Source organism: Bos javanicus, chromosome 28 (assembly GCF_032452875.1).
Source record: "Bos javanicus breed banteng chromosome 28, ARS-OSU_banteng_1.0, whole genome shotgun sequence".
Taxonomy (NCBI): Eukaryota; Metazoa; Chordata; class Mammalia; order Artiodactyla; family Bovidae; genus Bos; species Bos javanicus.
This window is the reverse complement of record NC_083895.1, coordinates 36,716,111-36,727,518: the sequence shown is the minus strand read 5'-3', so window position 1 is coordinate 36,727,518 and position 11,408 is coordinate 36,716,111. Positions and strand designations below refer to the sequence as shown.

Below are 11,408 nucleotides of genomic sequence, written 5' to 3'. Positions count from 1 at the left end.
TCCTTGGTGACTTGGTCAACACTAGGCACAGAAGTAGAAAACAAAATCCCTTTTCTCAAGGAACCTACAATGTTTTAGAAAAATTTAATCTTATGTAAGAAAATGAAACAATATGAGGAAATAACTAATGCCATAACAGGCATTGTGATAATAGATTCTGTGACTTTTCATGAATAAGGAATGCTTGTGAAATTTGTGGAACTTGAAATATTGGTAGAATTGTGCCAAAAGGAATGAAGGTGACATTTCTAGATCTCAACCTTGTTACATGAAGAACGCTGTGAATAACTAAAAGATTCAAAATCAACTTGGTTAGAAAGAGTCTAGCCTATTACCTTCATGGATCACAGCCTTGTCATAGCAAAGGAGCTTGTGTAACTCAATGAAGCTATAAGCCAAGCAGAGCAGGGTCGCTCAAAACAGATGGGTCATGTTTTCATGCTCCCTCGCGGGTCGACCCCAGACGTGTGCATCCTCCGGTATGTCCCCGAATTCGCCTGCGCCAGTGTTCAGCTACGTGTGGTATAACTTAGGGCAGCATGTTGTGAAGAAATGGGGGCTGAGTGGCTCACGCCATCAGGAATTTCAACCTAGTGAACCGAGCAGAACAGGGAGGAATGAAGCCCTCCCCTGCTCCCAGGCACCCCTCCACCATGAACCTCCTGCGAGAGCAGATGAGCAACCATCCAGAAATTAAGGGACAAATTGACAGAAAAGATGAAAAACTGCTGTCATTACTAAAAGATGTGTATGTTGATTCCCAAGATCCCTTGTCTTCTTTAGGATGCCGGCACACATCAGAAGCCTAAGGAGTTCAGGTTGCTGAAAGAACATCAGTTTGACATGATGAAAGTTAAGAACATTCCCAAAGGCAAAATTTTAATTGTTAGAGGCATTGACACTTCTCAGTAATCATAAACTTTATCCAGAAACGTGGACTGCTGAGAAAATAGCTGAAGAATACCATCTAGAACACCAGATGTAAATAGCCTTCTCAAATATTTTGTTTATTTTGAAGTCGAAATCTTCCCCCCTGAAGGCAAGAAAACAATACAATCAAAATGAAGAATCTTTACAGGACTTTTCCTGTTTGCATCCCCGTTCCCTGTTTATTTTCCTCATTTGTAGCATATTAAATTATATAAATAACAAAAAAAGAAAGAAAGAAAGATGGGTCATAGTTCTGGCAAAGTGTGGTGCACTAGAGTAGGAAATGGCAACTCATTCCAGTAGTCTTGCTTGGAGAACCCCATGGACAATTGTGCTCATTTCACATGCTCGCAAAGTAATGCTCAAAATCTACAAGCTAGGCTTCAGTTCTGAACCAAGAACTTCCAGATGTACAAGCTGGGTTTTGAAGAGGCAGAGGAACCAGAGATCAAACTGCCAGCATTCTATAGATAGCAGAGAAAGCAAGAGAATTCCAGAAAAAAAAAAAAATCTACTTCTGCTTCATTGATTATGCTAAAGCCTTTGACTATGTGGATCACAACAAACTGAGGAAAATTCTTAAAGGGATGGGAATACCAGACCACCTAACCTGCCTCCTGAGAAACTTGTATGCAGGACAAGAAGCAACAGCTTGTGAAATCTGTGGGACTTGAAATATTGGTAGAATTGTGCCAAAAGAAATGAATGTAAAATTCCTAGATCTCAAATTTGTTACCTCAAGAACACTGAATAATTAAAGTTTCAAAATCAGCTTGGTTTAGAAAGAGTCTGGCCTATTCCCTTCATGGATCACAGCCTTGTCGTGGCAGAGGGGCTTATATAACTCAGTGAACCAGACATGAAACAACTGACTGCTTCCAAACTGGGAAAGGAGTACAGAAGGCTGTATATTGCCACACTGCTTATTTAACTTTATGCAGAGTCTATCATGCAAAATGCTGAGCTGGATGAATCACAAAGCTGAAATCAAGACTGCCAGGAGAAACACCAACATCAGATATGAGGATGATAACCACTATAATGGAAGGAAGTGAAAAAGAACTAACGAGACTATGGATAAGGATGAAATAGGAGAGTGAAAAAGCTGGCTTGAAACTCAACATTTAAAAAAACAAAGATTATAGCATCTGGTCCCATCACTACATGGCAAATAGAGAGGGGAAAAGTAGAAGTAGTGACAGATTTTATTTTCTTGGGCTCCAAAACCATTGCAGACAGTGACTGCAGCCATGAAATTAAAAGACACTTGCTCCCTAGAAGGAAAACTATGGCAAACCTAGATAGTGTATTAAAAAGCAGAGACATCATTTTGCTGACAAAGGTCCCCAGAGTCAAAGCTATGGCTTTTCCAGTAGTCATGTACATATGTGAGAGTTGGACCATAAAGAAGGCTTAGCACCAAAGAATTGATGCTTTCTAATTATGTGCTGGAGAAGACTCTTGAGAATCCCTTGCACAGCAAGATCAAGCCAATCAACCCGAAAGGAAATCAACCCTGAATATTCATTGAAGGACTGTTGCAGAAGCTCTAATACTTTGGCCACCTGATGCAAAGAGACAACTCATTGGAAAAGACCCTGATGCTGAAAAGATTAAAGCCAAAAGGAAAAGGGGTTGGCAGAGGATGAGATGTTTAGATAGCATCACCAACTCAATGAACATGAATTTGAGCAAACTCTGGGAGATAATGGAAGACAGAGGACCCTGCTGTGCTGCAGTCCACAGGGTCAAAGAGTCAGACACAGCTTAGTGACTGAAAAACAAAACAAACAAAAAAACAAACCAAGAATACCATACCCAGCCACATTGTCCTTTAAAAATGAAGGAGAAATATTTTCACAGATAAACAAAAGCTGAGGGAGTTCACACTGCTCCACCTTTTTATAAGAAATGCTAAAAGGAGTTCTTTCATTGAAATGAAATAATTACTAGATATAACATGAAACTCATGAAACAATAAAGCTCAATGATAAGGGGAAATATATAGGCAAATCTAAAATACTGAAATACTTCAATGGTACTATATAAGTTACTTTTAGTTCTGGTACAGAATTTAAGAGACTAAAGCATAAAAAATGTAAAATATGTTGATGAATATACAATCCAAAAGGATGTAACTTGTGACTTCAATAACATGAGGTGTTGGAGGAAGAGATAAAACAGAAGTTTTTGTATGAGACTGAAGTTTTTATCAGCTTAAAATAGATTATGTTGCACATAAACCCCATAGTAACCATAAAGAAAATGACTATGAAAGATACTCAAAAGAAAATGAGAACTGAGTCAAAGCATGTCCGTAGAAAAAAAATTACAAAACACAAAGGAAAAACAGCAGAAAGGTGAGGGGGAAGCTACAAGAAAACTGTGAATTCTTCTGTATCAATAGTTAGTTTAAATGTAAGTGAATTAAACTTCTCATCAAAAGACATACTGTAACCAAATAGATTAAATTAAAAAAAAAAAAAAAAAAAAAGCTCCAGTAATATAGTGTATTCAAAATACTGGCCTAAGATGGTAACCTAAGACAGTAGCCATATGTATGTTAGACAAAATACACATAAACTGAAAAACTGTCACAAGAAACATATAAGGATATTATATAAAGACAAAGGATATATTCACTAGGAAAATATATCAATTACAAGTATATATGCCCTGAACATCAAAGCACCCAAATACGTGAAGTACCTGATGTGAAGAGCCAACTCATTGGAAAAGACTCTGATGCTGGGAAAGATTGAGAGCAGGAGGAGAAGGGGGTGACAGAGGATGATATGATTGGATGTCATCATCAACTCAATGGACATGAGTTTGAAAAAACTCCAGGAGCAAAGTTAATGAAGTTAGTGAAGGACAGGGAAGCTTGGCACACTGCAGTCCATGGGATTGCAAAGAGTCAGACATGACTGAGTGACTGAACAACAACAAAGGGAGAAATTTGTAGCAAAACATAATGCTTAGAGAATTTAGTGCAGTGTTTTCAACAGTGGATAGAGAAATTAAACAATATTAGTAAGGAAACAAGATTTGAACAACACTATATACCAAATAAATATAACATCACCTAACAGCAGAAAAATTGTCCTCATCTCAAATATACAGTGAACATTCTCCAGGATACATTACATGTTAGGTTACAAAACAAATGCAAATTTAAGAAGACTGAAATCATACCAAGTATTAATATCCTTTCAGACCAAAATGGAATGAAACTTGAATTCAAAAGTGAAAAGGAAAGTAGAAAATCCACAAAAGGGAGGCTAAATGACATAGTTGATATACAATGTTCTATAAGTTACAGGTATACAATATAGTGAGTGATTCACAATTTTTAAAGGTTATGCTCCATTTATAGTTATAAAATATTGGCTATATCCCATGTTGTACAATATATCCTTGTAGTTTATTTTATTCATAATGGTTTGTACCTCTCCTTCCTTGCCTCTCCCCATTGGTAACAACTAATTTGTTCTATATATCCATGAGTCTGTTTTTTATTATATTCACTAGCTTGTTGTATTTTCTAGATTCCATATATAAGTGATATCATGCAGAGTTTAATTTTCTCTGCCTGATTTATTTCACTTAGCATAATAGCATCCAAATCCATTCATGTTGCTGCAAATGACTAAATTTCATTCTCTTTTATGACTGAACAGTATTCCATTGCATATATATGCCACATCTCCTATATTCATTCATCTGTTCATAAACACTTAGGTTGCTTCCATATATTGGCTATTTGAAATAATGCTGCTACAAACATTGGGATGCATTTATCTTTTCAAATTAGTGTTTATATTTCTTCTGGACATATTCCAGAAGTGAAATTGATGGATCATATGCTAATTCAATTTTTAGTTTTTTGTTTTTGTTTGTTTGTTTTTCAGAAACCTCCATAATGTTTTTCACAGTGGCTGCACCAATTGACATTCCCACCAACCATACACATTATCACCAGTATTTGTCATTTGTGTACTTTTTCGTAATAGCCATTCTGACAGGTGGGCTTCCAGGTGGTGCTAGTGGTAAAGGACCCACCTGCAAATGGGAGATGTGGGTTTGATCCTTCAGTCAGGAAGATCCCCTGGAGAAGGACATGGCAACCCACTCCAGTATTCTCGCCTGGAGAATCCCATGGACAGAGGAGCCTGGAGGACTACAGTCCATAGGGTCACACAGAGTCGGACACAACTGAAGCAACTTAGCATGCACATTCTGACAGGTGCTAATACCTCATTGTGGTTTAGACTTACATTTTCCTGATGTTTACCAATCAAGCAAAACATTTTGAACAACAATGCATCAAAGAAGAAATCAAGAAATGGAAAACACTTTATACAAAGAAAATGAAAACACCACATTCCAAAATTGATTGGATACAGCATAGTTAAGAGAGAAGTTTATAATAAACACCCATATTAAAAAGGAAAAATAACTCAAATAAGCAACCTAAGATTATATCTCAAGGAACTAGAAAAAAGAAAAAATACAAAGCCAAAAGTTGCAGAAGAAAAGAATGAAGATTACATCAGAAATAAGTAAAACAGAGCATAAACGTATGAAAAAAAAAAAAAAACCATCAAAACTAAAGTTTTGTTTAAAGATCAACAAAATTGACAAGCTGTTAGCTATTCTAAGAAAAAATGCAATTCTAAAAGATTATAATTTTGAAATAACTATATATTACAGGAAAAAGTAAATGAATAAATTTATATTTGTGGAAGCAAGGCAAGGAAGGGAAATCACAAATATAAATACTAATGGTGAGAAAGAACACTATGTGGTGAATTTTAATTGTAAATAAAAAAAGCAAGAGAGTTCCAGGGAAACATCTATTTCTGCTTTATTGACTATGCCAAAACCTTTGACTATGTGCATCACAACAAACAGTGGAAAAGTCTTCAAGAAATGGAAATACCAGACCACCTGACCTGCCTCCTGAGAAATCTGTATGCAGGTCAAGAAGCAACAGTTAGAACTGCACATGGAACAATAGACTGGTTCCAAATCGGGAAAGGAGTACATCAAGGCTGTATACTGTCACTCTGCTTATTTAACTGATATGCAGAGTACATCATATGAAATGCCGGGCTGGATGAAGCACAAACTAGAATCAAGATTGCCAGGAGAAATACCAATAACCTCAGATAGGCAGATGACACCACCCTTATAGCAGAAAGTGAAGACGAGCTAAAGAGCCTCTTAGTGAAAGTGAAAGAGGAGAGTGAAAAATTTGGCTTAAAACTGAACATTCAGAAAACTAAGATCATGGCATCTGGTCCCATCATTTCATGGCAAATAGATGGGGAAACAATGGAAACAGTGACAGACTTTATTTTGGGGGGCTCCAAAATCACTGCAGATGGTGACTGCAGCCATGAAATTAAAAGATGCTTGCTCCTTGGAAGAAAAGCTATGACCAACCTAGACAGCATATTAAAAAGCAGAGCTATTACTTTACCAACAAAGGTCCGTCTGGTCAAAGCTATGGTTTTTCCAGCAGCCATGTATGGATGTGAGAGTTGGGCTATAAAGAAAGCTGAGCGCCAAAGAATTGATGCTTTTGAACTGTGGTGTTAGAGAAGACTCTTGAGAGTCCTTTGGACAGCAAGGACTGTCCATTCCATCCTAAAGGAAATCAGTCCTGAATATTCACTGGAAGGATTGATGTTGAAGCTGAAACTCCAATACTTTGGCCACCTGATGCAAAGAACTGACTCATTAGAAGAGACCCTGATGCTGGGAAAGATTGAAGGCAGAAGGAGAAGGGGACGACAGAGGATGAGATGGTTGAATGGCATCACCGATTCAATGGACATGAGTTTGAGTAAGCTTCCGGAGTTGGTAATGGACAGGGAAGCCTGGCGTGCTGCAGTCCATGGGGTCACAAGGAGTTGGATATGACTGAGTGACTGAACTGAACTGATAATCTTCTTACTTTTATTCAGAGATAAATTTAGCAAGATGATAGACTAGAAATCTCTGGTTTCTGTTCTCTCATAGCAACATTGAAAAGAAAACCAACTAGAGTCTTGCTTCAATAACTTTATAAAAGCTCTCAAAAACAAAGATCTCCAGCGAACAAACAAATATGCAATCAAAGAAAAAACACATTCAAAATGTTAGGAAATTTCATAGTATTTTGGTGTCTACACTTAGATTGCTGAGGCATCCATTTTACACTTCAGAGAGAGTTCTAATAAACACATTGCTGACCTTGTGACGAGCTAAAGACTAGCACTCTTCCCTCAGGCTTCTTCTAGAGACCTTGGTTGGGTTCCATAAGTGACCATTGGAGCCCCTGGGTTTGTTTGTTTTTTAATATTTCTTTCCATCCTTTGAATTCAACAAGAAATAATGAGCCTACAAAACCCTAGGCCCTCACCCTGAACCCCAGTAAAAGCAGAACCTCAGGCCTAGGCTTGTGCATGCGTATTCTCTCTCTCTCTGTGCACCTCACTGTCCCTACCTACACCTTGCTGTTTGGGCATTATGTTCATTTCCAGGTCCTGTTGATAATAGGCTTTTCTTTTTTTCTAATTTCCTAATGAATATTGCTGAAAAAGCATCTTGCAATTGTAATAACGATCACAAGGTCAGGTCTAAACACAACACTGGTGACTGATAGCCTGCAACTGGCATGAAACAAAAGACTTCTTATGAAATGGTTTTGGAAAAGCAGTGTATTTGGGCAAAAGAATGAAGTTGGGTATCTTAACATATACCATGAATAAACATTCACTCAAAATGGATCACAGATTTAAATTTTAGAGTTAAAAGCATAAGTTATTAGATGAAAATATAGGGTGAAAGATTCAGGACACTGAATTGGCAATGGTTTATGGATATGAAGCCAAAAGCACAGACAGCAAAAGAAAAAAATCAATACATTGGATTTCATTAAAATCAAAAACTTTTTTGCATTAACGACACTACCAACAGAGTACAAAGGCAATAGGAGAAAGTACTACAAAATCAAATAAATGACAAAGTATTAATATCCAGAATATATAAAGAACAACTACAACTCAGATAGGCTCTGAGTATTAACCAGGTGAAACTTAGACCAGCCCCCTGGACTTCCCACAGATGTTTTATATCATTGAAAATGTGATCTACTCTAATCCCTCTGGTTAGAAGGAAGAAACTGGGCTGCTCAACTGGGTACTCTCAGATCTGGTGACATCTCCTTGCTCTACATCCACAGGTGACTTGGTCACAATGCTCTGGAGTCCCAGGCAGCAGGTCTCAGTGAAGAGGGGATGCTGTGGGTTGCAAAGCTGATCCAGCATCCTCCTGGAGCTCTTTTATAGAGAATAATAGCTGGGCCTACAGCTCCACTGGCAGTTTCTGCATTAATTGGGGAAATCTCAGCGAGGGGTGCTATCTTCTAGATGTATGCAGACTAACTGATGTTGCTGGTTTTTCAGTCAGGGCTGCAGGGAAATATATGGCTGCTGCCCTGGCCCCACGGAGCCAGTTTTGCAACAGCAGCCTCACAGGCCTCGGATCCAAAGGCTACTGCAGTTGTGACCTTCACATTGCTTTTGTTGGTTTGGGTTTCAGCAGCTACTATATGAGGGTTGTCCTGCTGCTACTGTGTTTGTTGATTTTTTGTTCCATTCTCCAGCCCAGCTTTCTACGCTTTGCTATAAGCTGCCTGTTCTTGTTCAGTTGCTAAGTCAGGTCTGACTCTTGTAACCCCCATGGACTGTAGCCTGCCAGGCTCCTCTGTCCATGGGATTTTCCAGGCAAGAATACTGGAGCAGGTTGCCATTTCCTGGGGATCTCCAGGGGATCTTCAGCTCTTGGAGCTTTCCTGAAGACAGTATTTGTAGGCTCTGGAGAGGTCTGTGCCTTTAGCTGCTGTGTACATAACTATCGGATGATCTACAGCTTTTATTTTGGAAGCTTAGGATCACTTCTTGGTGCCATATTCTGTGAAGCTTCATGTCTGTTGTTTTCTAGTTGCTCTATATACAGGGAGGCATGGCCATCTGCTGAAAGTGAGGGTATAGGAGGTGGGGTTGAGATGGGTTGAAGACAAGGTTGAAGTCTGTTAGATAAGGATGGAGATCATGGATTTTAGTAGCAGTTCAGAAGTGGGACTCATCTCCTGTCATCAGAGAGTTCAGTTGTTCCAAATTTTCACTGTCATAAACAGAAGAGAAGAAATGAATTCACTAAAAATGAACTTGAGTTTTCTTGTATGTGATTTCTTTTTCTTAAATATTTATTTCATATTGGAGTTGTTCAGTCACTCAGTCATGTCTGACTCTTTGTGACCCCATGGACTGCAGCACGCCAGGTTTCCCTATCCCTCACCATCTCCTGGAGCTTGCTCAGACTCATACCTATTGAGTCTGTGATGCCATTCAACCATCTCATCCTCTGTCGTCCCCTTCTCCTGCCTTCAATCTTTCCCAGCATCAGTTCAGTTCAATTCAGTTCAGTCACTCAGTTGTGTCTGACTCTTTGCAACCCCATGGACCATAGCATGCCAGGCCTCCCTGTCCATCAACAATTCCCAGAGCTTACCCAAACTCACGTCCATTTAGTCGGTGATGCCATCAAACCATCTCACCCTCTGTCATCCCTTTCTCCTCCTGCCCTCAATCTTTCCCAGCATCAGGGTCTTTTCAAGTGGGTCAGCTCTTTGCATCAGGTGGCCAAAGTACTGGAGTTTCAGCTTCAACATCAGTCCTTCCAATGAATGTTCAGGACTGATTTCCTTTAGAATGGACTAGTTTGATCTCCTTGCAGTTCAAGGGACTCTCAAGAGTCTCCTCCAACACCACAGTTCAAAAGCATCAATTCTTCGGCGCTCAGCTTTCTTTATAGTCCAACTCTCACACCCGTACATGACCACTGGAAAAACCATAGCCTTGACTAGACAGACCTTTGTTGGCAAAGTAATGTCTCTGCTTTTTGATATGCTGTCTAGGTTGGTCATAAATTTCCTTCCAAAGAGCAAGCATTTTTTAATTTCATGGCTGCAGTCACCATTTGCAGTGATTTTAAAGTCCAAGAAAATAAAATCTGTCACTGCTTCCATTGTTTCCCCACCTATTTGCCATGCCAATTAATAATGTTGTGATAGTTTCAGGTGAACAGCAAAAGGACTTATCCATATATTTACATGTATCCATTCTCCCCCAAACTCCCCTCCCATCCAGGCTGCCACGTAACATTGAATAGAGTTCCCTGTGCTATACAAGTAGGTCCTTGTTGGTTATCCATTTTAAATATAACTGTGTACAGGTCAATTCCAAACTCCCTAACCATCCTTTTCCCTCATCCTTCCCCACTGACAAACATAAATGTGTTCTTAGTCTGCGAGTTTGTTTCTGTTTGGTAATAAGTTCATGTGTATCATTTCTTTTTAGATTCCACGTACAAGGGATGTCATATGACATTGCTCCTCCTCTGACTTACTTCACTCAGTATGACACTCTCTAGGTCCACTGGAACCACATTCTTGGTCCCAGCAGCGGACCTTTGTAGACCCTTCATCACAAACCTACTGCATTTGGGAATTTGGTTGTTCTGCAGCTCCTTGCTGTATATCTTGCCCAAGAGGCACTGGCAGTGACCTGACCACTATTTGCTGAGGTACATGCTTAAGTTGAGAACAGACAGGCTCTCCATTAGTTTGAGAACACCCACCCAGCCAATGTGACTGAAGAGTGGGCATCTGCCAGCCTAAATCCCCATGATTCAGATGCATTAGAAGCTGATCCTGGAACTGCAGTTTCTCTTGGTAACTGAGGCTGCTATAGAGAACATAAGCAACCATTCTGCTGCTGTCCTTGAGATACTGAGTAATGACAACAGGCCTTCTGTTCCTGTTGCTGCTGCCTCTCCCTGAACGCCACAAACATGGTGCAGAATGAAGGGCCTTGTATGCTGGCTTTCCCCTCTCTCAGGCTGGCCCCTCTCAAAACATGCTCGGAAGACTTAGGGGGATGGAGATAACTAATGAGAAACTACTGCACAGCACAGGGAACTCTACTCAGTGCTCTGTGGTGACCTAAATTGGAAGGAAATCCAAAAACAAGGGGACATATATGTGGCTGATTCACTTTGCTGTACAGCAGAAATTGACACAGTAGTGTAAAGCAACGATACTTTAATAAAAATCTTAAAAAAAGAAAGATACCAATTTGTAGCTGGCAACTGGCTAGGCAGAACCAAGTTTACTTCCCATGTCACCTTGATACTCCAAAGCACAGCATGGCTCCTTTTCAATGCCTGGGACCAGGGTCACCTAAGCCATTCTGTTGACTGGGAATTCCCTGTGTCTCCAGAGAAGGACAGCCAGTTCTCCCCAGCAGAGCCTCCTGGGTGGAACAGAAGGTCTGTTAAGTGATGTAGTTGGGAGATTCTACCTGGGGATCCTGGAGGCTTAAATGTGAATGACCTTGAACAAGGAACTCACACAGTTTAATTGCAGC

The 11,408-nt window shown here is 39.6% G+C and overlaps 1 pseudogene; it reads left to right on the top strand.

Annotated features, from left to right (window-relative positions):
* Positions 1 to 430: 430 nt before the first annotated feature.
* Positions 431 to 1,065, top strand: LOC133240263 (NADH dehydrogenase [ubiquinone] 1 alpha subcomplex assembly factor 4-like; annotated as a pseudogene).
* The last annotated feature ends 10,343 nt before the right edge of the window (positions 1,066 to 11,408 follow it).